The following is a 15,548-nucleotide window of genomic DNA, read 5'->3' as shown; positions in this document are numbered from 1 at the left end:
CACCACAATTCAAAAGCATCAATTCTTCGGCATTCAGCCTTCTTTATGGTCCAGCTCTCACATCCATAAATGACTACTGGAAAAACCATAGTTTTGAGTATATGGACCTTTGTTGGCAAAGTGGTCTCTGCTTTTTAATATACTGTCTAGGTTTTTCATAGCTTTCCTTCCAAGAAACAAGCATCTTTTAATTTCTTGGCTGTGATCATGGTCACCATCCGCTGTGATTTTGGAGCCCAAGAAAATAAAATCTGTAACTGTTTCCACTTTCCCCCCATCTATTTGCCATGAAGTGATGGGACTGGATGTCACGATCTTAGTTTTTTGAATATTGAATTTTAAGCCAGTCTTTTCACTCTCCTCTTTCTCCTGTATATAGTACAGTGCTATATAGATGATTGTGAGAGTTGAGTATCTAGGCTAACTTTGTTGGACTTAAGAACTAATTGGACTTATGAACACACTCTTGGAAGGGAACTTGTTTGTAGGCAGAGGACTTACTCTATTACTTATTCGCACATTTGGCTTTCAAAGGCCCCTGTGAAGCAGGCAAGTAGGGAACCCCAGTCCTTATTTCAGGAAGGAGGAAGGAGAGGATGGGACAGGTAGAGAAGCTTGCCCAAAGTCACAGAGTTCATCAGGGTCAAAACTGTGGAGGCTGTAGCACTAGATCTAGAGCGGTCCCACCTTTTAATCTTCCCTCTGTGTGGGCACCCCAACTCTAACCCTTTCTTTATTCATGTGCTCCCATGAAGACAAATTTGATGGAGTCCTCATTCACTCCAGAAACATTTGTAGCCAGTTGGGTGCTATGTCTTTGTTCGGAAACAAACTATCCTTTCTTCTTAAACCTCAAGTTCAAACCTCAGAGAACTCCAGAGGATTGTGAATCTGGCAACTTTGAAATTGACAAATAATTTGCCTTCATCCTGCTGAATCCACCTTGGGTGATACTACATTGCTCTGGGTCCCCCAGAGAGAGCTAGCAGATTGTGGGTAGGCACATTCACCTTTGTACCATGCTCCCTCTCTGCCTGGTATATGAGCTAAAGAAAGGTTGACTAATTAAACAAATGGCTGGAGAGCTTGCAGTCTAGAATGAAGTGAAAGTAAAGAAACTTTGCTGGCTAAAGCTGACTAGTTGGGAGTCTGGAAGCCTCAAATCTAGAGGTTTTATTAAATTCAATGGAAATCAACACATGTAGCACAGAGCCTGGCCCACATAAGCTCTCAACACACATTAGCGTTTGTTACTACTAAGCTTATAGGCCATGAGACACATGTCTTCATTCTCTCCCTTCACTAATCAGGCAGATTAACAGTACTCTACTTTGTATGACTGGAAATCTGAAAACAATAAATGCTGGAGAGGGTGTGGAGAAAAGGGAACCCTCTTATACTGTTGGTGGGAATGCGAACTAGTACAGCCTCTATGGAGGACAGTGTGGAGATTTCTTAAGAAACTGGAAATAGAACTGCCATACAACCCAGCAATCCCACTGCTGGTCATACACACTGAGGAAACCAGAATTGAAAGAGACACGTGTACCCCAATGTTCATCACAGCACTGTTTATAATAGCCAGGACATAGAAGCAACCTAGGTGTCCCATCAGCAGACGAATGGATAAGAAAGCTGTGGTACATATACACAATGGAGTATTACTCAGCCATTAAAAAGAATGCATTTGAATCAGTTCTAATGAGGTGGATGAAACTGGAGCCTATTATACAGAGTGAAGTAAGCCAGAAAGAAAAACATCAATACAGTATACTAATGCATATATATGGAATTTAGAAAGATGATAGCGATAACCCTGGATGTGAGACAGCAAAAGAGACACAGATGTATAGAACAGTCTTTTGGACTCTGTGGGAGAAGGCGAGGGTGGGAAGATCTGAAAGAATGGCATTGAACCATGTATATTATCATGTGTGAAGTGAATCGCCAGTGCAGGTTCAATGCATGAGACAGGGTGCTCAGGGCTGGTGCACTGGGATGACCCAGAGGGATGGGATGGGGAGGAAGGTGGCAGGGGGATCAAGATTGGGAGCACATGTAAACCCACGGCTGATTCATATCAATGTATGGCAAAAACCACTACAATATTGTAAAGTAATTAGCCTCCAACTAAAATAAATAAATTTTAAAAAAACTAAAAAAAAAAAGATCTTTAAAAGATAAAATACATGTGAAAATGCCCTGAAAATGGGCCTAGTGTACTCAAAATTTATGGTATGACTATTTTACTTTTCTTATGATTATTTATTATTAACATGATGGATGTGAGAGTTGGACTGTGAAGAAAGCTGAGAGCCGAAGAATTGATGCTTTTAAACCGTGGTGTTGGAGAAGACTCTTGAGAGTCCCTTGGACTGCAAGGAGATCCAACCAGTCCATTCTGAAGGAGATCAGCCCTGGGATTTCTTTGGAAGGACTGATACTGAAGCTGAAACTCCAGTACTTTGGCCACCTCATGCGAAGAGTTGACTCATTGGAAAAGACTCTGATTCTGGGAGGGATTGGGGGCAGGAGGAGAAGAGGATGACAGAGGATGAGATGGCTGGATGGCATCACTGACTTGATGGATGTGAGTCTGAGTGAACTCCGGGAGTTGGTGATAGACAGAGAGGCCTAGCATGCTGTGATTCATGGGGTCACAAAGTGTCGGACACAACTGAGCGACTGAACTGAACTGACTGATTCTTATCATATAATGACCTTGTGGCCACAACAATAAATCTTCCATGGAGCATTGCTTAACAACCAGCTGACTGCATTTGGAAGAGAACTTCTTAGGATGGTCCTATGTCTTGGGTCCTGTACCCTTCTCCTGCCTGGTGACATCCCTTTCTCCAGGTTAATGGGGCATAGACTCCATCCTACTGAGATCATCCTTCTTCCCAGGGTCTGCATATCTTGGTGTGGTTTGATATGCTACAAGTACCAAGGACCATGGTCACACAGGGAAACAGACTTAATTCAGGTCACAGTGTAGCTCCTTGAGCTCAGGATCAGGAAGTCTTCCACACTCATGGAGCTTGAGCTGAAATTTGAGTTATTATAGGAAAAATCCTGACTCCCCTCTATCCCATTATCCAGAAATAACAAGTCATTCAGTGGGCAGTGGTTCTCAAATGTTATCAAGCGTCACCAGAATTACCCAGGGACCTTGTTAAAACAGACTTCTGGGCCCCACTTCCAGGAATTCTGCAGAAGGTCTGGGTGGGTCAGAGAATTGGCATTTCTAATGAGTTGGACCACTGCTGGTTCAAGAAAATCATATTGAGAATCACTGGCCTAGTGCTAGGAACATGGGGTTTGGACTAGAATTAAGATGCTAGGTTGAAATCTTAGCCCCTGCAGGCACTTACCAGCTGCCTACAGGGGTGAGTTAGTTGGATCTCTCTGGGTCTCCGTTTCTGCATCTGTCATATGGGTTGTTACATACTTTAAGTGTGATCATACTAAGTTAAAGGGCTTTTTGTGATGATTCAATGAAAAAATGCATGCAAAGTATTTTGCACAATGCTGAGCACACCTTCAATGTTTGGGGTTAGCTAGCACAATCATCATGATAGTGTGTGTACATATTATTATACTTCTTACTGCACAACTCCTGGCATCCCAGTTTCCCTCATTAGACTGTGAGCAGCTTCAGAGAAGTGGTCTTGTCCTATTCATTTCTGTATCCCCAGTGCTGAGGACAATGCCCTACACGAAGGAAGAGCACACTGTAGAAACTCATTCATTCACTCAGTTATTTACTCATCCAAGTGATAAATTCTTACTGAGCCTTTGCTCTGTGTCAGACCCAGGCTGGACTCTGGGGAATACGGTGAACAAGAAGCAGCAGACCCTGTCCTTGTGGAGTTTGCACTGAGTGGGTGAGAGAGACATTAATTAATATGATTAAACAAGCAGAATAGTTACTAATTACACAAACATACTTTGAAGGAATAAAAATTACTAAAGTAGAGGGCTATGAGAGATTTCCTTTGGGTAGAGTGTTCAGGGAAGTTCTCTCTGAGGAAATAACCTGTGAACTGAGATCTGAACCATGAGATCTAAGAGGAGGGAACAGCCAGTGTAAAGGCCCTGAGGCAGGAAGCAGCTTGGCCTGTTCAAAGGATGGAAAGAAGGCTCAGAAAACTAGAATCTAGTTCCATGATCGAAAATAAGAGATGAGGTTAGAGGATTATTGGGATGGGTTCATGGAAGACCTTGTAGGTCAAAGTACAGAGCTCTTTTTCTTTAAGCAGTTGAATGACATGTTTAGCTTAATATTTTCAAAAAGTCATATTAGCCTCTGGGTGGTACATAGACTGGAGAAAAGGAGAGAAGTTAGGAGGTTAATGCAGGGACATGGGAAAAGAGTGTGTTGATGTGAAATATAAAAAAAGCAGTGGAGATAGGGGAAAAAATAGTGTTTGGGTTCAAAATATGTTGTGCAGCTAGTGCTGACAGATTTGCTGATGAACTAATGTGGGGGTAGAGGAAAGACGAGGAAAAGACCACTCTAGGGACTTAATGAACACATCTCCAGCTGTGATCTCTTTATAAGAAGCTGCCACAGCTACTTAACTTCCCATCTGCTCACTTCTCATCCCTGCCTCCCTTACCCAATCCAGCCCCTCCCTTTTTTAGGGCCCAGGGGCCTTTCTGAGGCTCCTTGACGGTCCCTGCTCTGATTTCTGAGGTTCTGCAGCCTAGCGCTGATGGTTACTCTCCCAGAAGCCCAGATGTCTCACTCCCTCCAAGACAGGAAGCAAACCCTCCATGGGGCAGTAGCAGGACAGCCAGTCAGCAGGCAGCAGATGACAAAATAAAGCCACGCAGGCACTCTAGGGATCCGGGATGCTGGCAGGAAACCGAAAACGAATTCAGTTGAATATTAAGAGAGAATTGTTGTCTTGCTGGTCTGGGCCTCCTGGAGCTGATGGGAGTGGCAGAACCATGAAAAAAGCAGAAAGCATCTTCCTGGCCTGCCTGGTTTCCCAGTTGGTTGCTGAGGACAACGTGTTCTTTGATAGATGCTGCAAAGAAGGGAATCCGACCCCACAGCCTGCTTCCCTCCCAGCCCCCGCATCTCTCGTACCCAGTCTCTCTCCCCTTTTCACCAGTCCTAGGATCCAGTCATTAAAGCCCAGCCAAGGTTTCTCTTATTCTTTCCCCATCATATGGTAATACATGCTGCAATCAGTAGAATATTTTTCATCAGACATAAGGTCATGCTCGGTTTTTGTGTTTGATTCGTATTTTTCAGTTTTTTAATTTTTTTCCTTTCAGTTGGCATGGGAACACTGAAGTGCCAGTCCAGGGAGGATCCATCAAGCCCATCATAACACTCCTCCATGCTGCTCAAGTGCTTTGATAGGGTCAAAGTGTGTACACAGTTCTTTGTCACGGAGGGGAATCTGGAAGCAGACAGCCTCGTTGTTTCCTCCCCCAACCCCCCGGTTAGGCTCTTCAACTCACGTGATTCCAGGGGTAGAAGAGACCTCAGAGACCAGTCCAAACCCCAGAGAAGGGAATCTCTTATGCCAAGGTCACACAGCGAGCTAGCAGTGTACAGACTCAGATCTAGGTCTTTACATAGAGCTGGGGCTGGATAACCTTTTAGAATCATCTTAAACTTTCCTAGGCCTTTGTTTGCTCATTAGTAAAATCACATCATCATCATCTTCTCTTTCCTCAAAGGGACTGGTTCACATGAATGGTGAGCATTTCTTTTAATGCAAATGTTCCAAACTTAGGTCTTACAAGTAGATGATCCTAAATAGTTACTCATCTGATGTAAAAGTAAAGGAAATGGTTACAGGTTTATGCTTCAGAAATGGATATGGTAGATCGTGATTCATCTTCTCAACTGTGCATCCATTCATCCGTCTGCTACCCAGTGGCCGTCTTTTAGACACTTCATGCCTACCAAAGGCCAAGCTAACTTGGTTAAAAACTGGCTAAAAACAAAAACAAAAACAAAAACAAAAAACAAAAAAGGCATTGGCCTTGGCCCCAGCAAAAATGTGAGTTGCAGTAAGAGAGACAGTCTTGTAAAAAACTCACCACAACATGATGTGTTCTGAGCAATAATGGCTGAAAAATGATGCAATTCTGCTTCTGTAAGAGCATGGGACCCATTACCTTCATAGCCAGGAAAGCCTTCCTTGAGGTCAGTAGGTTTACATTTGGGGCTCAAAAGGTGATGAGGAGTTTGTTAGGCCTGCATAGCCAGAGTCTAGAGGAGTACTACAGCAAGTGTTTTGGTGGGGGGACTGGGGAGGGGAGGTGGTGGTGGGGGACCCTGCAAGTTGTTCCGTAGCTTTGAGAAAATATAAGATCATGTTTACTAAGCATCACAGGGCCTGTGCTCAACTTTTCACAAGCGATTCTTCCTTTCGTGCATGTGAAGCCCATTCAGGATAGGGATGGTTACTGACCCCATTTGATGGCTATAAAACTGAAACTCGGAGCTATTATCTAATTTTGTCCAAGGTTTCACAGATGAGAAGTAGCAGATGTGGAATTCAGGAGATACATTACACCAAAATCTGGGTTCATAATTGCTACTCTTTAAAAAAATTTTTTTTATTATGGTAAAAGCCACCTAATACATAGCATTTTAACCATATTTAACTGTATAGTTCAGTGACACTAAGTACATTCACATTGTTGTACAGCTTTCACTGTCATCCATCTCCTGAATTTTTCACCTTCCTAAAGGAGGTCAGCCCTGGGTGTTCTTTGGAAGGAACGATGCTAAAGCTGAAACTCCAGTACTTTGGCCACCTCATGTGAAGAGTTGACTCATTGGAAAAGACTCTGATGCTGGGAGGGATTGGGGGCAGGAGGAAAAGGGGATGACAGAGGATGAGATGGCTGGATGGCAACACCAGTTCGATGGACGTGAGTCTGAGTGAACTCCAGGAGTTGGTGATGGACAGGGAGGCCTGGCGTGCTGCGATTCATGGGGTTGCAAAGAGTTGGACATGACTGAGTGACTGAACTGAACTGAAACTGAAACTCTGTCCCCATTAGACACTATGTCCCCACCCCCTCTCCCCACCCCCTGCTCTCTGGCCCCTGGCATCTGCCAGTGTACTTTCTGACTCTATGGATTTAACTGTTCTTGCTACCTCATATAAGTGGCATTATATAGTATTCATCTACACCTACTGTACAGAGAAGGCAATGGCACCCCACTCCAGTACTCTTGCCTGGAAAATCCCATGGACGGAGGAGTCTGGTGGGCTGCAGTCCATGGGGTCACGAATAGTCGGACATGACTGAGCGACTTCACTTTCACTTTTCACCTTCATGCATTGGAGAAGAAAATGGCAACCCACTGCAGTGTTCTTGCCTGGAGAATCCCAGGGACGGGGGGTGGACCTCGTGGGCTGCCATTTCTGGGGTCGCTCAGAGTCGGACACGACTGAAGCGATTTAGTAGCAGCACACCTGCTGTATATTGGAATGCATTTTAAAGGTTAACTTAGTATGGGATAGGATAGAAAGCCCAGAGATAAACCAGTGTACCTATGGTCAATTGAAAGTAAGTGAAAGTGAAAGTCACTCAGTCATGTCTGACTCTTTGTGATCCCATGGTCTATACAGTCCATGAAATTCTCCAGGCCAGAATAGTACAGTGGGTAGCCTTTCCCTTATTTAAGGGATCTTCCTGACCCAGGAATCGAACTGGGGTCTCCTGCATTGCAGGTAGATTCTTTACCAGTTGAGCGATCAGGGAAGCCCACATGGTCAATTAGTCTATAACAAAGAAAACAAGACTATACAATGGAGAAAAGATAGTCTCTTCAATAGGCGGTGCTGGGGGGAATCTTGATAGCTACATGTAAAGGAATAAGATCAGAACACTGCTGTACACCATACACAACAATAAACTCAAAGTGGATTAAAGACCTAAATGTAAGGCTGGAGACTATAAAACTCTTAAAGGAAAACAGGCGGAACACTCTTTGACATAAATCACAGCACGATCTCTTTTGACCCACCTCCTGGAGTAATGAAAATAACAACATAATTGCTACTCTTTATGGTTCTTTGTTAAAGAGGCATCTGGGAGGGTGAGGAGAATGAGACTGTGGGGTAGTTGGGCCATGGAGGGGAACTTGAAGGAAAGAGAGAATCTGTGAGTTCCCAAGATCACGTGGCTAATCGGTGACCACAGTAAGGCTTATGTCCGACAGTCCTATTTCTTGCCTCTGGACCATACTGCAGCTCACTGACTAGGGACAAATGAATAGACAAGGATAGAGGGTGTCAGAAAAAAAGTCAGCTGTCCTCCTGAGAAAGCACCATATATGCTGCGCATCTTTTCCGCTGTTCTGCTTGTTAGGTTTTCCCGGGGATCTGAGTGGGTGGGGGAATTCAGAGTATTTGTGGTTAGCAGATGTGGATATTTTCTTGGTCTAGTGAGATGAGGAGAAGTGGGAAGAGACTGGGCACAGGGCCAGCTCTCAGCAGAACTGTCAGAGGCGAGGTCTAGTCTGCAGGACTCCCTCTGGTTCCTCAAGGTACCACCCTCTACCCTTTTGCTTAAGTTTCTGTTGGCTTCCTACCCACCAACTAAGTAGTTTCACTCTTGTGGGAAAAACACCCCAATGATCCATTGTGTTAGTCTGCTCAAGCTGCCATAACAAAATACCATAGATTGGGTGGCTTACGTGACAGAAATTTATTTTTTCATGGTTCTGTAAGTCTGAGATCAGGGTGCTGACATGATTGAGTTCTGCTAAGAGTCCTCATGCTGGCTTGCAGATGGCAAGTGCTAGAATATAGCCTCTTATGGAGGACACTCATCCCACCGTGATGTCCCCAGCCTTATAACGTCATCTAAATCTAAAGTTCTCCATAAGCCTCCAACTCCAAACATTAGCACACACGTTGTTAGGAATTCAGCATACAAATTTTGGAGGGACGTGGTTCAGTCCATAGCACTGGTTCATGGCATTAGTGCCACGCTCAGAAAGATTTGTCTTGATTGGTCAAGGATGCTGAGAGGGCATATTTGAAGCCCACAGATGCCTTTAGTGGTACCATGGGCATTATGTCACCTGGGTGGAGGTGGTAATTCTGTAAAAGAGCCAGATTTCCAATAGCCATGCTCAAACGATGACTCTCCACCACCAGCTGGTCCATACTCTTAGAACGGGCTCTGCCATGCTGAACTAAGATCTGTCAAGCTAGACTTCCCTTTCACTGGGTTTTGCTTGGCTTCTTACTTACATTGCAGAGAATTCTCACTGGGCATACCTTCCAGGCCCTAGACCACCTGAGTGCTTATGTGCCTAGTCACTCAGTCGTGTCTGACTCTTTGTGACCGTGTGGACTGTAGCCTGCCAGGCTCCTGGATTGGGTTGCCATTTTCCTCCTCTAGGGGACTTTCCTAATTCAGGGATTGAACCTGTTTCTCTTTGTAGAGAGAATTGCAGACAGATTCTTTACTTGCTGAGCCATCAGGGAATCCCAAAAGAGAATCTGGTGATTAACTCATGGTACCGCTATTACTGAAACCTGCACGCGAAGCCCAAAGTCCAACTACCCAAGGTAGAGTGGGTCCAGCCACTAGATTTCTTTATACTGTTTGTAAAAATATTAATAGATTTGGGTCTGTCAGACAAAAGCCTGGACCTTTTGAAACATTTTGCTGTTTCAAGGACACTGCAAATTTCCCCCGCCCCTTCTTGTCACCCTCCTGACTCTATGTCAGCATCTCTCAGCCTCTCCATACAACTTGCCACTTTTATTTTTGATATTAGCTTTACATGCTGCATTAAAAGGGATTTATTTCAGCTTGCCTTATTTTATTACAGATTTGGGGCTTTATATTAAAAAAAAACAAAACAGTAGTACAGAGGTTGGGTGTCATTCCTGGATGGACATCTAAGCATAGGTTACTCAGAACTGGCTTTGCAGGAAAATGTGAAAAGAAAGCACAGCTGACCTGGGCCAGTTTGGCAAGTGCTTCACTGGAGTCTGCTGGTTCTTCCTGAAATCACTGGCAATTCCTTGTTCTGGGTAAAACTGTTTGGAGGACTGGCTCCGAAAATTGATAGGGAGGGACTTCCCTGGTGGTTCAGAGATTAAGACTTTGCCTTCCAATGCAGGGGGTGCAGGTTTGATTGCTGTTGGGCTAAGATCCCATATGCCTCACAGCCAAAAAAACCCGTAAACATAAAGCAGAGGCAATATTGTAACAAATTCAATAAAGACTTAAAAAATGGTCCACATGAAAAAAATCTTAAAAAAAAAAATTGATAGAGGACCCACCCTGTTGTTCTACTGGTTGAGAATCCACCTGCCAATGCAGAGGACATGGGTTCAACCACTGGTCTGGGAAAATTCCACATTCAGAGGAGCAACTGAGCCCGTGCATCACAGCTGTTGAGCCTGTGCTCTAGAGCCCCGGAGCCACAACTACCGAAGCCCGTGTGCCTCGTGCTGGCACACCACAACTGGAGAGTAGACCCCACTTGCTGCAGCTAGAGAAAGCCCACGCGCAGCAGTGAAGACCCTGTGCAGCCAAACAAATACAATTATTTTAAAAATAAAATAAATAAAATAGATATAATCTCCCAACATTCCCTAAACTTAAAAACATGACAGGAGCCAGGAATAGTGGGATGAGGTCTTGCTTGGTGGTCAGCAACCTGGGTGAGAATCATGACCCAGCAGACAGAGCCCTTTGTACTTTCTGGGCCTTAGTTTTAAAATATGTAGAACAGGATCAAACTAGGCCTTGAGTCCCATAGGGTATGAACAGGTCATTTAGTAAAATAGAGAGACTGTTAAATTTGGAAAATACATACTCTCCCCTCTTCTGAGAAAAGAACAAAACACATTAGCATATTAAAGGGCCTTCAAAATCCTGATGAATAGACCCTCTGCCTTGTTTAATCCAGTACTACTAAGTTTATGAGCACATAACCTCCCCTAATCACCCCAGTCCCCAGAGAAAACTATTAGCCTCGGAACATCAACGTTCTAATAAGAGACATAGACTAGACGGATCTTAAAAACAAACACATTGATGTCTGTCATGTAGGAATGGACGGTCACTTGTCGTTTATCATTTGGATGTGTCATTTGGCGCTCAGAAAATAAAGGGAACTTTATTCTGGTGGAAGATTGTTCTAGTAGCTACTAAATAAAGCCATCGTTGTTATTGCTGTTGTGTTGCGTTAGTCACTCAGCATGTCTGACCCTGTGCGACCTTCCATGGACTGTAGTACTCCAGATTTCTCTGTCCATGGGATTCTCCAGGCAAGAACACTGGAGTGGGTTGCCAATTTCTTCTCCGGGGGATCTTCCCAACCCAGGGATCAAACCCAGGTCTCCTGCATTGCAGGCAGATTCTTTACCATCTGAACCACAAAGAGGACCTTTCAAATATCAACTGTGAAATTTTAACTCATTATTCTGCCTTTGAAATACCTTTTCCTGGCCTTTAAAGCCTTATTTAGTCTGAAACCAGTCTGCTTCTTCAAATATATCTTCTAGGGCTCCCTGGAAAATTTCATCCAAATCTTCAAACTCATCCTGTTAACTCTTTCATGGACTCTTTTTTGGTTATTTCACCCATTCTCATCTATGGTCCTGGATAATTTATGTTTACAATGCCCCCTGGTCCTATCGAATACTTGTGGTAAAGGCAATATTAAACTGGGATCAAAACAGACATCTTATCAGGGAACGAGAGCCGAAGAGTACATTTTAGAATCTGTCTTGTTACAAATGTTTTTTAAAAGTCAGTATTTTTTTTTTAGTTTACTTATTTTGGGCTGTGATGGGTCTTCATTACTGTGATCAGGCTTTCTCTAGTAGTGGTGAGCGGGAGCTGTTGTTCATTGTATTCGGGCTTCTTATTGTGGTGGCTTCTCTTGCTGTGGAGCATGGGCTCTATGGTGCGGGCTTCAGTAGTTACGGCACGTGGGCTCAGTAGTTGGGGCACATGGGCTTAGTTGTCCCATGGTATGTGGGATCTTTGCAGACCAGGGATTGAACCCATGTCCCCTGCATTGGCAGGCAGATTCTCAACAACTTGACCACCAGAGAAAGTCTCTGTCGGGTTCTTATGAATCCTCTGTTTTATCCTAAAATTCACTTTTCCATAGCAGTTCCTTTCTCAAACATCTTAGTCACCATTGCCCTATATTTCACTCCAGCAGCAACTAGCTTTATATTTAAAGCCTTTTGCCTTCTCATTCCCAAATAAGTACAGGACCAGTTTTAAATTTTATTTTATTTTATTATGTTAAGGCAGCTGACTCCAAGACCTGGAGAACTAAAAGGAATCATCTTGGCAGATGGTAAAAGGAAACAAGTAGCAAAGTGGCTCTATTTTGGGGTTTTGTTGTTGCTGTCATTTTCAGATCAAAGAAGCCTTAGATCTAGATAGTTCGAACTAAATTACAAAATCCCCTCCACAGTGTTTTTTATTCTCCATGCCCCTCATTTCAACGAGAACCTTATATTTCTGATGAAGACTCTGAAGGGCATTTCCAGAGAAACTGGTCATCACAAACAATTAAATTGAACAATAATAGCTCCCATTTATTGGATACTTACTTGCCAGTCCTATACTAAGCACTTTCCAAATTTGTCTCCTTTAACCCTTACAACTCTAAGAGGCATGTATTATAACTGCCACTTTACAAAATAAGAAACTAAGGCTTTGAGAGGTGAAATCACTCATAAAGATCATACAAGATTCAAAATTAGGAAGCAGTTTCCAAATCCTTGTTATTAACCATTATATTATTTCTTGAACATTTCTCTCAAGCAGTTGGGTTGTAAATACAAGTAATTTTGTTTGTCCACCCTCAAAGAGCTCAGAGTCTTAGTAGTAGATATGAACTTCCCTCACAGAAGCTAGGAAGTCAAAAGGGCCAATAAAAGCATTAAAAAAGGGGGGAGCTTGTGAAGTAAAGGATGAAGAGCTCAGTTATATCAGTTACAAATAAAGAATGAGACACAGTTTCATAGAACAGTGGTAATATCTGAGAAGCACCTTGAAAAGTAGGTCTGTTTTTTTATCTCATACTTTACTTTCAGTTCATCACTAAAGTCCTGTTGCTAATCACCTTCAAAATAGATTTCAAAGCTAGCCCTTCTGTCTCCACTGTCACCCAGTGGAGCAACGTCACCATCATCTGTCACATACCCTATTGCAGGAGCCTCTTAGCTGGCCTCCTTGAGTTTCTTCTGTGGTGCACTGGGTTACTGTGATAGAATTACATGTGATCCCTTTGCCATGTGACTCTGTAGTCCCTGTGAGAAGGCAGAGTGGATTTCTCTACTCCATGAGTGTTAGGTTTGGTCTAATGCCTTTCTTTAGCCATTGGAATATCAGAAGACACAACACAAGAAGAGGCTTTGAACATGTGTGTGTGCTTAGTCACTCAGTCATGTCCGACTCTTTGCAACCCCATGGACTGTAGCCCACCGGACTCCTCTGTCCATGGGATTCTCCAGACAAGAGTACCGGAGTGGGTTGATGTGCCCTCCTCCAGGGATCTGCCTGACCCAGGGATTAAACCTTCTGGCTCACTTATGTCTACTGCATTTGCAGGCAGGTTCTTTACCACTAGCAACCACCTAGGAAGCCAGTAACTATCATTTAAAGATATAAATCAGATTACCCACTCCTAAACTTAAGCCTCATTAGTGATTTTTGGTGGTGGTGGTGGTTTAGTCAATAAGTCGTGTCCGGCTCTTGCAATCCTGTGGACTATAGCCTGTCAGGCTCCTCTGTCCATGGGATTGTCCAGGCAAGAATATTGGAGTGGGTTGACATTTCCTTCTCCAGGGGATCTTCCCAGGCCAGGAATCGAACCCGGGTCTCCTGCATTGCAGGCAGATGACTTACCAATTGAGCTGTGAGGGGAGTGATTTTTATTGTATTGCAAATCAATCTCAATTCTTCAGTTGAGATTACTTTACAATATGATCAATTCTTTGTTCAGTATGCTTTAGCTTTCCTGGCCTTCTTTTGGTACTTTGAATATACAAGCTTCAGTTCAGTTCAGTTCACTGGCTCAGTATTGTCCAATACCTTGCAACCCCATGGACTGTAGCATGCCAGGCTTCCCTGTCTATCACCAACTCCCGGAGCTTGCTAAAACTCATGTCCATGGAGTCGGTGATGCCATCCAACCATCTCATCCTCTGTCGTCCCCTTCTCCTCCTGCCCTCAATCTTTCCCAGCAACAGGATCTTTTCCAATGAGTCAGTTCTTCACATCAGGTGGCCAAAGTATTGGAGCTTCAACTTACTCCCACTTTAAAGCCTTTACACTTGCTATTCTTTTTGTCTGGAGAGTTACAAAGTCCTGATCTAAACTGTTCAATATAGTAGCTATTAGCCACCTGTGGCTATTTAAATTTAAATGAACTAAAATAGAATAACATTAAAGATTTAGTTCCTCCTTCATACTAACCACATTTTGAACGTTCAATAGGCACAGTCACTCGTGGCTACTGTACAGCGTAGATTCGGAATGTCTCTTACCATTGCAGAAAGTTGTGCTGGTCATAACAAGTCTCAGTAAAATATCACTTCCTCAGAGCAGCCTACCATTCATTTAAGCAGTCTTCTAATCTAACCTGCGTTCCATGACTCTGTTTAGCTATATCTGTAGCTGCTGCTGCTGTTGAAGTCATGTCCACTTGCCATTTAACAATACTTTGAAATCGTTATATTTGTTTGTTTGTTCACCAGAATACAGAACTGGAGAGCACAGGGCCTTGGTTGATTTTGTTCTCTGCTACATCCCTGGGGTCTAGTAAAGAGGCGTTTCTAGTTGATGGAGTACATCAATGAAATATTAACACATTGTTCATTTATTGGTGGTGAGGACTGTTCCAGGTAGAAGCAGAAGCATGAACCAAAGAGAGCAGTGAGAGACTGAGAGGCATGTTTCTGGCAACACTGGGTAACCTGCTTTGGCTGGGATAGAGACTGTGTTGGGTTGGATGAGTCTCAAAAATACTTTCTTGAGACTGAGATCATATTACTGAGAGACTCATATTCTGGACTAAGTCTGAACTTCAGATAAGATGGGAGACATTGACAGTTTGTTTAAGACAAATAAATTTCATGATTAGAAACAGTCGTCAAGAAATTGATCCACCCATTGTGTGGCAAGTGGATTATAACGTGGAAAGACTAGTCAGAAGGCTCAAGACAGAATGCAGTGAAGAGAGAAGAAGAATGAGAACAGATTCAAGATCATATGTGTGTGTGTTAGTCAGTTTCTGACTCTTTGTCACCCCATGGACTATAGCCTACTAGGCTCCTCTGTCCATGGGATTTCCCAGGCAAGAATACTGGAGTGGGTATTCTCTTCTCCAGGGGATCTTCCCAACCCAGGGATCGAACCCAGGTCTCGTGCATTGCAGGTGGATTCTTTACTGTCTGAGCCATCAGGGAGGCCCTCAAGAATCATAATGGTGAAATCAACAGATTATAGTATTGGATGCAGAAGATGACAGAGCCTAAGGAATCAAACCAGACGACATATTGAAAGGG

At 43.5% G+C, this 15,548-nt stretch overlaps 1 protein-coding gene and 1 long non-coding RNA gene across 5 annotated transcripts in view; one reads left to right on the top strand and one right to left on the bottom strand.

The window, feature by feature from the left end:
* The window catches only part of GRIA1 (glutamate ionotropic receptor AMPA type subunit 1), a 365,851-nt gene that overhangs the window by 329,361 nt on the left and 20,942 nt on the right, over positions 1–15,548 (bottom strand). The window lies entirely within an intron of this gene.
* LOC129636211 (uncharacterized) overlaps positions 6,039–15,548 on the top strand; it is a 28,217-nt gene continuing 18,707 nt past the window's right edge. Inside the window, exon 1 of the long non-coding RNA XR_008706805.1 lies at positions 6,039–6,172. This is a non-coding gene — a long non-coding RNA (uncharacterized LOC129636211). The remainder of the gene's footprint in view (positions 6,173–15,548) is intronic.

The sequence above is a fragment of the Bubalus kerabau genome, chromosome 1, assembly GCF_029407905.1.
Source record: "Bubalus kerabau isolate K-KA32 ecotype Philippines breed swamp buffalo chromosome 1, PCC_UOA_SB_1v2, whole genome shotgun sequence".
NCBI lineage: Eukaryota > Metazoa > Chordata > Mammalia > Artiodactyla > Bovidae > Bubalus > Bubalus kerabau.
Note: the sequence above shows the minus strand (reverse complement) of the source record. Positions and strands in the feature narration are given on the sequence as shown.